This window comes from Juglans regia, chromosome 13 (assembly GCF_001411555.2).
Source record: "Juglans regia cultivar Chandler chromosome 13, Walnut 2.0, whole genome shotgun sequence".
NCBI classification, from domain to species: domain Eukaryota; kingdom Viridiplantae; phylum Streptophyta; class Magnoliopsida; order Fagales; family Juglandaceae; genus Juglans; species Juglans regia.
Genome location: NC_049913.1, coordinates 28,423,282 through 28,438,865, shown reverse-complemented (window position 1 = coordinate 28,438,865; position 15,584 = coordinate 28,423,282).

The following is a 15,584-nucleotide window of genomic DNA, read 5'->3' as shown; positions in this document are numbered from 1 at the left end:
CACGTTCGTGGCCAAGCATCCTCTAGCTGCCACCAGCAGAAAGGCAACAATCTTGACTTGAGAGTGTTACCATCTCGCTTAAGCTCGTTGTCTTCCAATGACAACGCAGGAAGCATCACTCACTATTAAGTGCTCCCTAGTGACTAGAGGAGCTTCACCGAGCAGCGGCAGACCTATGAAGGGGCAAGGGGGCCATGGCCCCCCCAAAGTTTGAAAAAAATATATATATATTAATTTTTTATGATTTAATAGGATTATATTAATATCATATTGTGTTGGCCCCTCTCTAAAAAATTATCTTGGCCCTCCTCTACAAAATTATTTTGATCTTATAGATTATTTTGACTCAGAAATAGAATAAAAAATATTTTATTATAGTTTTAGCGTTGCTCGGCCCCCTACAACAAATTTTTGGTTTCGCCACTGCCACTAAGATAAAGCTTCATCTTGGCTTGGGGTAATGATACACACACACTCACATAAAACTCAAATCATTCATTTTATTAACATGTGTGCCATGGTCTTCCCTATGGACCATCCACACAGCCTCACTCTCTTCGTCACAACACGGGTAACGACAGAGCGTGGGACTTCATAACAAGCAATGCCCAGTTCTATGCTCAGTTCGTTAGTGGATAGGCATCATCTAGCCTCCACTAGTAGAAAGGCAACAACATTGACCCGAGAGTCTAATCGTCTCGTCCGAGGTTGTTGTTGTCCAGTGAAAACCCATAGGATGTTACTCAGTTTGATGCACTCGTGAGTCACCAGAGAAGCTCCACCGAGATAATGCCCCCGTCTTGGTTTAGAGTCGTGAAATGCACACACGCACAAAAACCATTAACACAAGAACTAGCAATTTGACAGATTTAAATTATGATACAGTCCAAAAATGCAGCAGTTAATTACATAAGCAATGACATAACAACAACAGTAGTTAATATACAAAATACAAAGTTTAAACAACAAAAAGAGCACTTCGCACAGCACGTCACAAAGCTACACATTTCATCCCAACACTTCATCTGGCACACAACCACATCACAACTGCACAGTTTATCCCAAAGCTTCACACTACGCACAACCACATCTCAACTAAACAATTTATACCAACACTTCATACAGCACCCAACCACTTCTCCAACTACACAATTCACATGGTTTGCATAGTTCACAATTTACAACGACAATATACATTTCAAAATTCACACACAACAATACACAATAACAATTCTCAGCTCCAACAAAAATTATTCTAAGGTTAGTCCGAGATCACTTACAGTGCGAAGGGAGAATTTCTAGATTATCAAGGCATCCTGAGCTTTGTCACTAGCTGTAGATTATAGTCAATTACGCGATGGTCCCTTGGGTGGGGATGTGGTGTCTTGGGTAGAGAGAGAAACTCTGTGTGTGTGTGTGTGTGTGTGTGTGTGTTGTGGACACAAAGACAGCGTGCACGAGGGAAAGATAGAGGGTATGAAGGAAACACAAAAAGAATGAGAGAGGGAAGGCAGAGAGATGGGTTGCCAGCAGCCGAAGTGCGAGAGAGAATGAGGGGGACAGAGTGACAGGAATAGATGGGAAAAGGGGAGAAAGTGGGGTAGCCAAACATGGAGAGAGAGAGAGAGAGCAGCCCACCATCGTCAGTGTAGTGCTAGCATGTCAAGGCGACAATGGTGGCTAGAGGTAAACCGAACCCGGTTGAGGTTAGGGTTTTCGAACCCTAAAGATGTGAGCCTCGGAACCAAGAAAGGGGAAAGGATCAGCAACACCATGACCTTAGGTCAAATGAGAAGCGGCGGACAAGGATGATAGATGGTGGTGATGACACCAAAATAGAGGGAGGGGAGAGAAGAGAGGGAGTGCAATAGAGGAAGGAAGAACAAAACCAAAATAGAGAGATAGTAGAGGAGGAATGGCTCACCCACGGCAATCAAAGGTGGAAGCGGTGATGGAGGGTGGCAACATGATGTCACTCAGTTGGCTACCAAGAGACTCAACGGAGAGAGCAAAACATAGAGAGAGAGAGAGAGAGAGAGAGAGAGAGAGAGAGAGAGAGAGAGAGAGAGAGAGAGAGAGACCAAGAGGGAGACTTATCGATGACTTTAGATCAGATTTCATGGAACAAATGGCGGACGATATGGAGTGACAACAAAAAAATCAATGCAGAGTGGGAAAGATGGAAAGAACGAGAGAAGATAGAGAGAATGAGTCCGGGGAATAGGAAGGTTGTGTGTGTGTGTGTGTGAGAGAGAGAGAGAGAGAGAGAGAGAGAGAGAGCTATCTGGGTGCATCTCTTGTCCCTATAGTGTTCTGAAATCCCAAATTTGATTCTTGAAAGGGGTTGAGTTTGTTGCAGAAATTATACATAAGTTTGAATAGAAACCAATGGCATTCATTGAAGGGCACCCGATTGTGCATGATAATGAATGTGCATATATGTGATTTTCTCATAAGGTGATTCCTCGCTATGCTTATATACTTATGATTTGTTTAGATGTTGATTCCTTTCCATAACTAAGAATACATGTGTTTTGAAAGAGGGTTATTCCTCACCATGCATAACTATGTGTGTTCTCAGGTTTATTTACATAAATTGGTGCATGCATACTCGTTGTCATTGTCTCATGTTATTAGTACTATCATAGGTTTTAACTTATTGGAATTTCTTAGAAATGTCACCGTGGTGGTCACACTTGTGGTTACATTCATCGGAACCATAGATCTTAATGCAGATTTAGCACAAGAGAATTATTCCAAGGAAGAAAGACCAGCCCAACCCAAATAGTAGCTACGGAGTCTTGTCTCCAATTAGTTAATAAGTTGTATTATAAGATGTTTATTTTAGTTAGGCAACAAACACTTTATGGTTTGTTATATTTCGACATACAAGATGAACTAATGACAGTGTACAATACCGTTTGAGATGAAGTAATAGTGACTTATGGATATTACTATTAGTAAAGGTCTTCTATTTATATACATCTCTGGTACAATTAGCATTAGTCTCCGACTAATTCACTTACATATTCTACTACAATTTATTATACTTAGCGTTTGCTTACTGTATGAACACAAGCTTTTCCTAGGAATGATTGGCGTTTCACTAACCAGCTAACATTTTGGGCACTATGGTACCTCGACAAGTAAGTTATCAAGGTCCAAGGGCGACACACATACATACCTCATATGACACTGCTATGATGCCTCCCGGTTGCTATTGTTGTACGCAAACTCAAAGACTTGCAAGTACTTAGCCCAACTCCTTTAAAATCTAATGCACATGCTCAGAGCATGTCTTCTAAAACCTTAATGGTCCTCTCCAATTGATCGTCTATCTGAGAATGGAAAGTTGTGTTGTACGTCAGTTCCATTCTTAACTCCTTCTGTACACTTCTCCAAAATGCTAAGGTGAGACAAGCATCTATGTCCGATGCTATTTTGGATTGGACTTATGAAGTTCAACGATTTCGTCAACATAAAGGTCTGCTGATTTCTCCATTGGGTCAAAGTCGACCCACTTCATATCGAATGGGAATGAAGTGGGTTGACTTTGATAGTCTATCCACGATCACCCATGTCGAATCCTGTCCTCCAAGTTCTTTCGAAAATCTTGGCACGAAACTCATCCCAATCTCGTCCCAAGTCTGTCCTAGAATTGGGAGTGGCTATGGTGTTTCTAAAGGCCTTTTGTGCTCGACCTTAACTTGCTGACAAGTCAAGCATTGAGTTGCATAGGCCACTACATCCCTTTTCATACCATTCCACCAAAATATATTGTCGCATGTCCTGATACATCTTGGCACTTCCTGGGTGAACTGTATACATGGATCGATGCGCCTCTCTTAAGATTAATTCTTGAATCTTCTTGTTAGGCACACAAAGATGGTTACCATACCATAGGACACCATCCTTTATCTCCTTGAATTCCGGTCCCTTCCCTTCATTAACCTCCCCCACTATCTTCATTATTTCCTTCATTAGTTTGGGTGTGTTTAATCTGATCCATCCCAAGGGTTAAGTTGCTCAGTTTCGCATATACCTTCTTAACCATCTCTATTACAGCTTGTCCATATCTAGTACTAGATGCTTATGGTTGTGTGCATGGTCACACATAAAAAATAGTAATTTTACTTTTATGTTTGTATATTATATTTTAATGGGCTTCAAAAAATTTTTTTTAAAAAAATGTTGATTATGCATTTGTGTCTGCACATGATTGGTAATGATCTAGTAACCGACTGTTACCAAAATCAAGGATTTTTATTTATGAATTCACAAAAGTTAGATGTAATGAACATTTCGATGTATATATGATGAGTATTACCTCGAGGATTGCTGTTATTTCCCAGCTGGGGTCGAATGGCTAGAATATTTCTCTAACAATTTTGTAATAATGTGTCAATACATTTATTCGTTGCCTTTTATTTTACTAATGTGTTTCTCTTACATGAATGAATGGATGAGAAACAAGTGGCAAAATCAGGACCCTTGACTTTAATAAGGCTGAAGTTGTTTCACGTGAGAAGCTCGTGCCTGCAGCTGCTATATTAAGTGTTTGAAGCTACTGGATCATTACACGTGTTGGCATCTGTTTTATCCTATATATTCATAGCTACCGTGTTGTAAACCCTAATTCATTTTCATTGTGGGCATTATGTTATGTGAGAGGCTTCGATTGAGGGAAGGAGAACAAAGGGGGGTGAATCTAGGGTTTGTTAGGGTTTTCACTTGAAGGGAAAAATCACTGCGATTTTCTGAGTGTGAGTGACGGTTTTGTATATACATGTGATTCTGAGGCTTCTCTATGAAGGACATTGATCATCAATAAAGCTCTAAGGTCATTCCTGCCTTGTACATAGACCATTAGGGTCGAATCACGTAAATCAGTTGTGTTGATTCTTTATTTCCTTTATTCTTTTATTTCTTCTATTTCTTTGGCTTTTGTTCTTGATATTGCTCTATTTTTTCTTGATGTTTCTAGTTCTGTGATAAGGTTTTGTATTTGTCGAATCTTGTTTGGTTCTGTCAATGTATATTCACTATCATACTTCGTTATTTGAGTTCTGTACAAAAGGGACTGTTGAATAAATCTTCACAAATTTGACTTCAACTTTCATCAAAAGGTTGATAGTGGTGCCCATAAGTAATGGCTTTGGTCATCACGATTCCTGAATAAGGGTGTCGTCCTCTAGTTTCAACAAAATGCTAATGTGACATCCAGACTTCCCATTATCTAAAAGGGCGGGTTGTCGTAATGTTGAACATGCAACTTTCACTATAAGAAAAATGAGTATTTGTGACGGATTATTTGCGACGAGAATGACTAGTTACGACGAAAACAAACTTATTTTAGTAAGAAATAGTCATTTTTGTAGAAAATAACTGGTCACAAATAATCAATTTGGGCTGAACGTGCACTCACAACAAAGAAAATAGACGTATGTCTAGCATGGTTCTAAGTTATAAAGCTAAATACAACAAAAAAATATCAACATACCAAAATATGTACAACAAGTCATTAATGTGGTTGCGTTTGGATTTTGAGCTAATCTCAAATAATTTGAGTTGATCTGTGAATAGTAATGTTTTGTGAATATCATTAAGATGTGTTTAAATGTAAATAGGTTAAGATATGTGTTTGAATGTATGAAGTATATAGAGATGGAATTAATTTTTTTATAGGAAGTTGAAAAAGTAGCGAGTCTCATCAATAATCGGTTTGAGAAACTGCAAGAAAAACGGGCTTTTGTGATTAATATATTGCAACCAAAAGATTATTCGCAACTAATTTTAATTGTAAATAATCATTTCGCTATAATTAACTGGTCGTAAATAAGCAGTTTTCTTATAATGAGATGGGTTCAATCAGTTTCAAGATGCCATACACAGCCTTAAAGATATCACCACAAGACATCACCATGCAAATTCATAACCAAGTATCACAAAATGTCTTGCAAGACGGGACAAGTTAAAACTTCACGAAAGACATAAATGGCATTATTCCTAGTCTAGCCCACGGCTTTCTACTACATATCCTACATATCCCCTTGCTTGGGCCGATTTTAACACCCATCCTCCAAGCGAAACTTGAGAGATTGTTTTAGGAAAGTGAAATAGGAATTATTAGATTTTTAAATTTTTATTTATTTTTATTTTTTGGGAAATAGGATACTCCATAATTAAAATTAAAAAAAATGAATTTACAGCGATATTCATTGAAATATAATTTAAAAAATATGAATATTTAATTTAAAATCTACAAGTTATATATCTTTATCTTGATCAGTTGTGATCCTAACCAAATTCCTACATATATAGCATTTTGTGACGTTCGATCGATCTTAATTCATTTGAACCGTTTGGAGATGTTTGAATTCAGAGATGAGTTGAGATGGTTTGTGAATAGTAGAATAAAAGTTGAATTATTTATTATATTTTGTATAGAAATTTGAAAAATTTATTTTGAGATTTGAAAAAGTTGAATTATTTATTATATTTTGTGTAGAAATTTAAAAAAATTATAATGATGAGATGATATAAATTAAGATGAATTGAGATGAGTTTTGAATCCAAACCTCTCCAATCTTCATCGTGATTTTTTAAATGCACCAGATTTCTTATTATTGGAGAGAGGTGATGAATATGACGTTGGCATGCAGGGGCTAAATCCAAAAGCTTTTATTATTGGTTGGTGATCACATTGGCTGATCTTGAGGCCGTCATTTCCTATTCCCCGCCCAGTACTCCAATTATATGGCCATTCAGAAACAAAAACCTTCCCGTTTCCTTTTTTCAGGAAGGAGTTTCTTAACATGGGGACCCATAAATATACATAATAATTTTTGCATCCCGTGACCACAAAGATAGCTTGGCTTAGCGCTGTTTTGGGTCATCAACAGAACTCTCGTGTCGTGTGTCTTCTACCCAAATTTTGCCATTATGTCACACTCCTTCAAAGCTTCTAGTCGTTTCGTTTCACATGCAGTTTTGTGTTGCCTAAGCTAAATCCAAAATTTAATACAGAAGCAGCCAAGTACTCCTCCGTCCTAACCTTCTGATCCTTTCGCTCTCTCGTACATACTCGCCCTGTCTGTCACTTGTTTAATCATGTGCGATTCCCAAATGTGGGTGAAACGTCTTTAATGATGAGTACACCTCATGACTGCTTTCAGGTCGATAGATTCCCCGCCTTGATCGCTAGGGTTAGTTTCAACACAGTAAATCACCACGTGAATACATGAGGAGCTTGAAGAAATGAGTACTGATTGATGCACTCGAGATCATGTTAAACCTAATTTAGTAAAACAAAACAATTATAAGCTCTGTGTGGAGGACTCGAGATCATGTCAGTCGTCTCAGTACTCTTCGAAGATGGTAATAAAATGATCATTTACTGCACTAGTTTGTGGTCAATGTTAACCCTGAGATCATGTTCATATATTTGCTCTCATTGTCAGCATTGGCTCATGATCAGACATAATACCCCACATCGATCTATGGCTGATGATCAGACAGTAATTTTCATGTTTTACAATGATTCCAAGGGATTTTGATTTGTAAATTTAATTAATTTTTCGAGTATTATATATACAAACAAATCATGTGATTTACATTTTCCTTAGAATGATCATTACAAATGTCGTCAGAGTCAATTTATACAGAGTGTGGAAATTAACTGTTCCGAGTAGTACTGAATATACATGTATATATATATATAATATATGATGTGATCATCACATGATTTTCTGGGAGCAGAAAATTCAGATTCTTGTTATAATAATTTAAAGATGCTCTAATGAAAACCATGATTGGCCCACCACGAGTCTCGCGTTCAAAAAAATTTATTTGGAATAATATGTATAAAAAACCACTCGAGAGTTAACAAGTAATTTTAGAACAAGCTACATGATCAAAATTTATTTTGGTAGAGTATGAATTTTATAGGGCTTAATATTAGGTTAAATTTTTTTAATGGACCAAGTGGGAATTTCCCTAAAACATTTATGGGACAAGTTGGATTATTTTAGAAGTTGAGTCGAGACCCATTAGTGTTGGCTAAATACTCAACTCATGAAAATACGGTTAAACCAAAGAGGTGATTTAAACTACGCTAACAAGGTCAACCCATTTATTAAGTCTTTACACCACCCATGACGTGGGCCGAAATATCTCAAATGGGCCCAAAAAAAAACCCAAGCCCTTAAGAATCAAAGATCATAATCCACACCATGCATGTCTCCTCGCCGTTTCCACGCCATGTACATCACCACCCACAATAGGGTTCACAGCAGAGTATATATAAATATATAAGCACATGATAACCTACATGTTCATATTTTTACAAGTGAGGGTTGCCACAACCTTCAGTTTCCATTAAACCCCTTCTTCACGTAGTTGTCGTCTCCTTCCCTTAGTCTCCGTCACACAGAACAGTAGCCACAGCTCTTCATAGCCACTATTGCACTGTAGCCCTTCCCTCCACCATAAACTACCATCACCAATGCCTCGCCGTGCGCCACCACCCCCGTCTAACAAACTCAGCCGCAACAGCAAGTTGCTACCATTGAGAACGTTTGCCCCTACGTGAAGTCTAGCAACCCATGTTCAGAGGCTCCAGCCGCCACATCGCAACCTCCTTCCACTACTCAGCCTTGGTGCAACACCAAAACTCCTCCATAGCGCTGCCCCTACACCACCAGCCCACACCCAGCCTCCACCGTGCTCTATTTCACCACATGGAAATAGAGCCAACTCCTCCACTGCAACTAGGGTTGCTACCCACCCCCTAAGGGGCGGGGGCACCCCTTCCCCGTACCCCGCCTCGCATGGGGCGGGGGGTGGGGTTTTTACCCCCACCCTCGGGATGCGGGGGCGAGGTGCGGGGCGGATTCCCAGTTCGCCCCGCCTTTTTTCACTTAAAAAAAATACTATTTTTATTTTATTTTATTTAAAAATTATTTATAAGTGCAAAAGTAATTAAAAATACATTTTTAGATCCAAATTATAAATTTAAATTTTGTAAATATGACTATAATTTAAAAACTATGTAATTTTTAAATTTGATAGTGCATATTTTGTGTAAATTGTAGTGTATTAGTTTTTAAACTATGTAATTTTTAAATTTGTCAATGCATATTTTGTGTAAATTGTAGTGTATTAATTTTTAAACTATGTAGTTTTTAAATTTGTCAATACATATTTTGTAAAAAAATCTAACAAATTGTAATATATATTTATATAGATACAATTTTTAAAATATAAATATATATTTAATAATATATATATAAATGGGGGTGGGGGTGGGGGTGGGGGTGGGGGTGGGGGTGGGGGCGGGGCGGGGTTGGGCCCTCCCTCCACCTGCCCAAGGGTCCTAGATGAGGCGGGAAGCAGAGCGGGCGGCTGCCCACCCCTAACTGCAACCCAATTGCTCAGCCTAAAATCCCACAATGGAACAAGCGTGAACCACCTAGAAACCGCTGGTCGTGTCACCCCTGTCACCACCGTAATCTCTCTCTCTCTCTCTCTCTCCCTCCCTCCCACCGTGATATGTCGCCGCTACAACCACCTTGTCGCTGCTTCATTGCTATTCTCAGTGAGTCTAACACACGGTCTCTCTCTCAGTATGTGTAGTTCATCAAGAACTTGTTCCTAGTATTTGACTTTTACCCACATGTTATAAAAATGTATCTCCTTTTAATCTGCCTCTCAAGTGTAAAAGGTGTCCAGTTGTTTTTAAGGGTGAGTGCCAAGGTCGATTTCATATGGACTATGGTGATCAGAGAAAATGATTCCAATGCAAACAATGTGAGGATGCTTTTTTTGAAAAAGAGTATATAGTAATTAGCTGTGGAACTATAAGATATAATGGTCTGATCTAATTCTAGAAAGAACTCAGAGGGATGTGTATGTATGCAAGGAAGTGATTTATCTCGACAAAAAATTACTTTGCCACTTTCAAATTGCTCACTCAAAATTTCTTGGAATATTTAGACTTCAAAGCAGCAACTATGTATGTAAATTAATCTATATGCTAATTTTTGTATCTAAGAAACAATTAATCGAACTCCTAAGTTACAGATTTCTTTTTCATGGGTTGGTTTCAAAATGGGTTCGATTTTCCCCAATTGCTTCAAACACAATTTGAGTCAAGAAACAAGTGCTCGAATGATTTGTAAATATATTTTAGTCCCCAAATGATACTAAAGCCTCTATTGAATTAATAAACAATCTAATTGAATCAGACCTCACGAAATTATGTTTTTTGTACGATCTAAGCATTCATTGTGCCTTTTTGTCAACAATGAATTAGAGATCAACCAAGAAAAACCTAATTTAAACTCATGTAAAGATTGTTTGCAAATCCATAGATATAGAAATTCAAATGAAACAGAAATTGAACCCCATCGAAACACAACCCAATCAAAGTATTTCTAATCTTAGGTATGAAGGATTACTCGAGCATAAAGTAGTGAAAAGGCATTTTCTATTGGAACATAGAAACCGAGATTTAAAACAACAATGGATGAACACCCAAAATCTGCCTTTTGTTTCCCTAATTTCTGGCCCAAAAACGATCTGCCTTAGCCTTCCTCTCCTCTCCTCCTTTTACGCTTGTTCCTCACATCCTTTGTTGCATGTGTAACCAACCTTACTGCTTGGACCACCGACTATTCCCTTCCTTCCCTTGCAGATGTTATTGTCTGCTGCTTCCTCACTCCACTTTGGTCTGCGATGGTGTAGGGATATGAGGCAGAAGGGAGGAAATGGTTTAGACTTAGAGTAGAATTCTCTAGAGTTCTGCAATTCTATCACACGGGTGCACAAGTTGTAATACGTCCATTCATTTAAAATAAATGTAAATTTCTAATTTTTGCTAGACCATGATTTCAGTACCCTTTTCTTCAAATTATTGTATAAATAAGCATGTAACATGTATTTATTTATTTATTTGCTCAATTAACATGCTTAATTTAGACATTATTATATCCTTATCAAAATCGTTTTACAAGATTGCCCTTAAAGCCCTTTTGTCGTATAGCTATCTTGTGAAGGTTGGAGTATTTTTTTAGTGTATTGACAAGATGACCCTGATATTTTTTTGATTGGCTGAACCCTTATGTACTTTTTGTTGTAGACGGTCATATTTAAATTTAACTTGAGTTTTAATGGACTTGATGTGAAGCCCAGCCCAAAGCCTAGGCCCATAAGCCCTAGGATTAGGCCTTATTCCTTTTTCCCATTTTCTTCTTCTCTCCCTCTCTTTGGAAGACCAAGCCCCCCCTACTTTTCTCTGTCCCTCGCACCTTCGCCGCTCACCTCACCAGACATCGAGTCGCGTCGTGCGTAGCCAACTTAGTCCTTCCACCATCGGCAAGCTTCGCAGCCCCCTCCCCCTTCAATTTCTCTCTCACTCTCCTTCACTTTGTTCGTTGTTTATCTAGCAAGTTGTGGCCGCCATCCACCACGCCTTGATCCCACACCCCGTCAATAAGCATCCACTGACCCACTCTCCCTCACTTCTCATTTGTATCTCACACTCTCTCCAAACATGAAAACCCACTCGGTATGAAAACCCTAGCCACATGCTACTACCTCGTCGTGTCACGCCCTTTCGACGCCTGCTACGGTGAGCATTCCCCTGCGAGCTCAAAGTTGCTGGTAATTCGTCCATCGTTATCTTTGTTCCTTGATTCCTCTATTCCTCCTTCGATTTCGCTTTCTTTCTAGCTATTCTCCTTCTGTCTCTCTCATAGATCCTCTGTCATCGTTGCTCGCTGCCCAACGGTTACATTGGCCACCCCTTAGTTCTCTCTTTTATCTCTCTCGGATTCTCTCTACTCTCACTATGTCTCTTTCCTAGGGTTTCGCCATAGTCCACCACTCGTAGGAGCTCGTTGGTGGTCGTCTGACCACTCCCACACCCTCTTCCCTCTACTTAGCCTCAACCCATATCTCAGATCCACCCAACATGTGCCTAAATCTCCCCTTTAGAGTTCGGAGCCACCGCCTACCACCACCCTCCGCCGCATCCAAATGCCACCACATCAGCATGCTTGAGCATCCAGAAATTTGCTTTTCCATGTAGTAAGTAAAACTCTATACTGACCCTTGGAATACTAACATTGAAAAATAGTTAAACTATGCTTTACTGCAGTTTGGTTGTGATTGGTTTAGTGGCCAAGGGCCATGTGGAGCGTTAGGATAGAATACTGTAGTTGGTGTTGGAAATGCCAGACGATGGTTGAGTGAAGCGTTGGGAATCGCGTGTAGTTTTGACTTGTGAAACTATGAATCTATGTTGTTCTGCCATTGGTTGATGTATTTATTGTCATGTCATCCAATAACTTTATGTTCGCACATTTGCATTTTTTTTAATTGTCATTATTTCTCTTTATCGTATTAATTGTGCTATACTCTATGTCTGTACTGTAAAATTTGGAAACTATGTTTTTGGTGTCCAAAGACTAATTGAATTTTGTGGGCATGTACGTATTACGACCCCAAGCAGAGATGGGCATTATCCCGGTGGAGCTCCTCTGGTCAATCGGGAGCATGTAAAACTGAGTGAAATCTCCTAAGTTGTCATTAGTCGACAATGGGTTAGGACGAGACGGTAATGCTCTCGTGCCAACTCTGTGGCCTCTCTGCTGGTGGAGGTTAGATGATGCCTAGTAACATATCCACTGGGCGTGGAGCTGGGCATCACTCATTACGAAGTCACACGCACGGTCAATACCAGTGGTGCGACGAAGGGAGCCAAAGTGTGTGGATGGGCCCTAGGGGAGACGATGGTGCATACCATAACAAAATGAATCTTTTCTGTGTATAAAATACAATTTTGGTGTGCATGGGTTATCTGTAAGTTCTTCTAGTAAAGGGAAAGTAAAAGTAAATTTTGGAATATCTTTTTATCTTGTCGTGTGCGTGTAGTTGTTTGTTTCCATTGTTTGTATTTCTTGGTGGTTAATAAGTGGATTTACTTGCTGAGATTGTGAAATCTCATTGTGGTGTTCCCACCTACAGTTCCATTTCATGAAACCGTAAACTTTGTTGTAGAGGAAGGATATGAGCATGGAGGACCGACCCCACTTGAGGAGTGATAACCTGGGGTTTATCCCCGTCATAGTTGATTGGTCTCTTATTTTATTTTATTCAGCTGGATGAATGTAATAACCTTATGGAGGACTTCCTTATGGGTTGTATTTAAATTATCTGGTATTTAGATTTTGGACTGCCTTACTATTTTTCGTAGCGTTCATAATTGTACACATATTGCATGTGCGCACACACTTGCACACTGCGTTGGGGGTGTGTGAACCGATTGGCCAGCACCTTGGTGTCATAAATCCTACTAGATCACACGTCAGGGTCGAGGGTGCTACACTTAAATTAGTTATTTCTAAGACTATGTTTAAGTTGGACTTATTTTACTTCATGTTTGTCTAGAAACTTTATTTTACAGAAATAAATTAGAGTTAATGTATTAGTCGAAGAAATTAAGTGGATATCGATGAAATTGAGAAGTGATGGTATTTTAGAGTTACGAGAATTTTAGATATTTTAGGAAAATTTGGTCGTTTTATTATTTCGGGCTTAAATATCAAAATGTGTGTTTAATTAAGGATTTAAATAAGTTACGTGTCTATTTTATAGGTGACGATTGATATTCATTTCGCACAGTTGTGATAAAAATTCAAAGAAGTTAAAAGGTAGAGGTAAGCGAGATCCTTATGCTAAAATTTACATAAAAAGACTAGACCAATGTTGATTTTATGAAAAATGTGCCTATTTTGTTATGAAAAGAAAAATTGAAAACAATCTTGGTTATTTTATCTACATTCACACAAAATTTCGTTTCAGAAGTGAATATTTTCTATCATGACTGGTGTAGACATGAGCTATTTTTGGTATTCCTTTTTTGAATTGTGCAAAAAGAGCAAATATGAAAATGTGAGCATAATTATATGACAATGATCTAATTCTGTTGTGTTTTGAATATGTTTTGTACTCTAATATGATATGATGTGATATCTGAAAACCTCTGGCATGAAATTATGTTTCTATAATGTTCTGACCTTATCACAGGTGTAAAAAAGTTGCATCTGTTAGGGTTGGTACCAACTTTTCTGTTTCTGGTACACTCACTTTGGAAGCAAAGTGGTTTTCTGCGTAGTCTTTCCTATGTGTACACTTCGAGATCCGAGAACAAAAAAATGAAAGATTTCACATTCTGTTTCTGCTCGGTTGACCGTCAGGATTTGCATAACCTTACCACGTGGGTGAAACATGAAATTATGTTCTAATGTGATGTTTCATTTTTGCTATGCCAAATGTCTTTGGAATAAGAATATTTTTAACTTTTACTCTAATATTTTTTATAATTCTAAAGTTAAAAATATTTTATTCTGCATTCTGACTCTGTAAATGCTCGTGTTTACATACTAGTAAATGTTATCTACTTACTGAGTTATTGATAACTCACCCCTTATCTTCACAATATTTTTTAGACAATTTTGATAGTTCAACTGGAAATCAAGAATACGAAGTACTAGCAAGATTTGATGATCATAGAGGAGTAAGTGTCGAAGGGTATAAATAATTATTGGAGAGTCAATTTTAGTAGATCTATTATTTTCTCTTCTTTAGGGTATTTTGTGAAATTGATATTTTTGAGTGTTTATGGAGATTTTAGTTTGTTATGTTGAGGTATTTATTTGATATCCTTGTGAAGAAACATATATATTTGTGTTGAGCAAATAAATTAATATTTTATGAAGTCCTTAGAGTATATAATTGTGTTATGGAAGATGATGAAAGGTGACATGAGTTATTAGCATAGCCATACATGTGACTAACTAACGCTATCTCGTTCAAGTTGTTAGAAGTGGAAATGACACAAATGTTATTTAGTAAAGCCAAGTACAACTACAAACCCCTAGGAAAGTGCCAAGAAACCATGCTTTTTATGCGCTTTTCTGACCCGTATATGACCTCGAACGTAAAATATTAATACTTTACCAATTACACATGTACACCCTACTATTATTATAAGAAAAATGATAAACATAGGCAACACTTGCTCAGAGCAAAAGCGTGGGATAATGCGCCACAAATTAATTTAATTCAATAATGCGTTGCCAAGATTAGGTTAGTATAAATTTATTTGCGATCGATGCCAATAACTACGGTGGATTCTTCCTAGTTTGGGAGGTGAAATTCATGAGTTTGCCTACAACTAGTTAGGACTGTTCATCCGGGGTCTAGTCCAAGAATCTGGATATATCCTGACCGGAACTTCAGTTTTAAATTTGGACTGAAACCCAGACCAAGTTAGCTCGGGTTAGACTCGGGTCAGAACCAAAATGAATTCGAAACTCGGGTTTAATATCCGGAACCCGATTTTTTTTTTTCTCTTAGTTTGAATGCTTTTTGTTATTTGATTTTGATATATTTATTAGTTTTAAATCTAAAATCTGGTGCATGCAAAAATGTTCCCCGCATAAAGCTCTGCATATGATGTGGCTCTGGACGAGTTTGCTTTTTTAGACATAGAACTGTTGCTTAGCAACTCACTGTCTTTC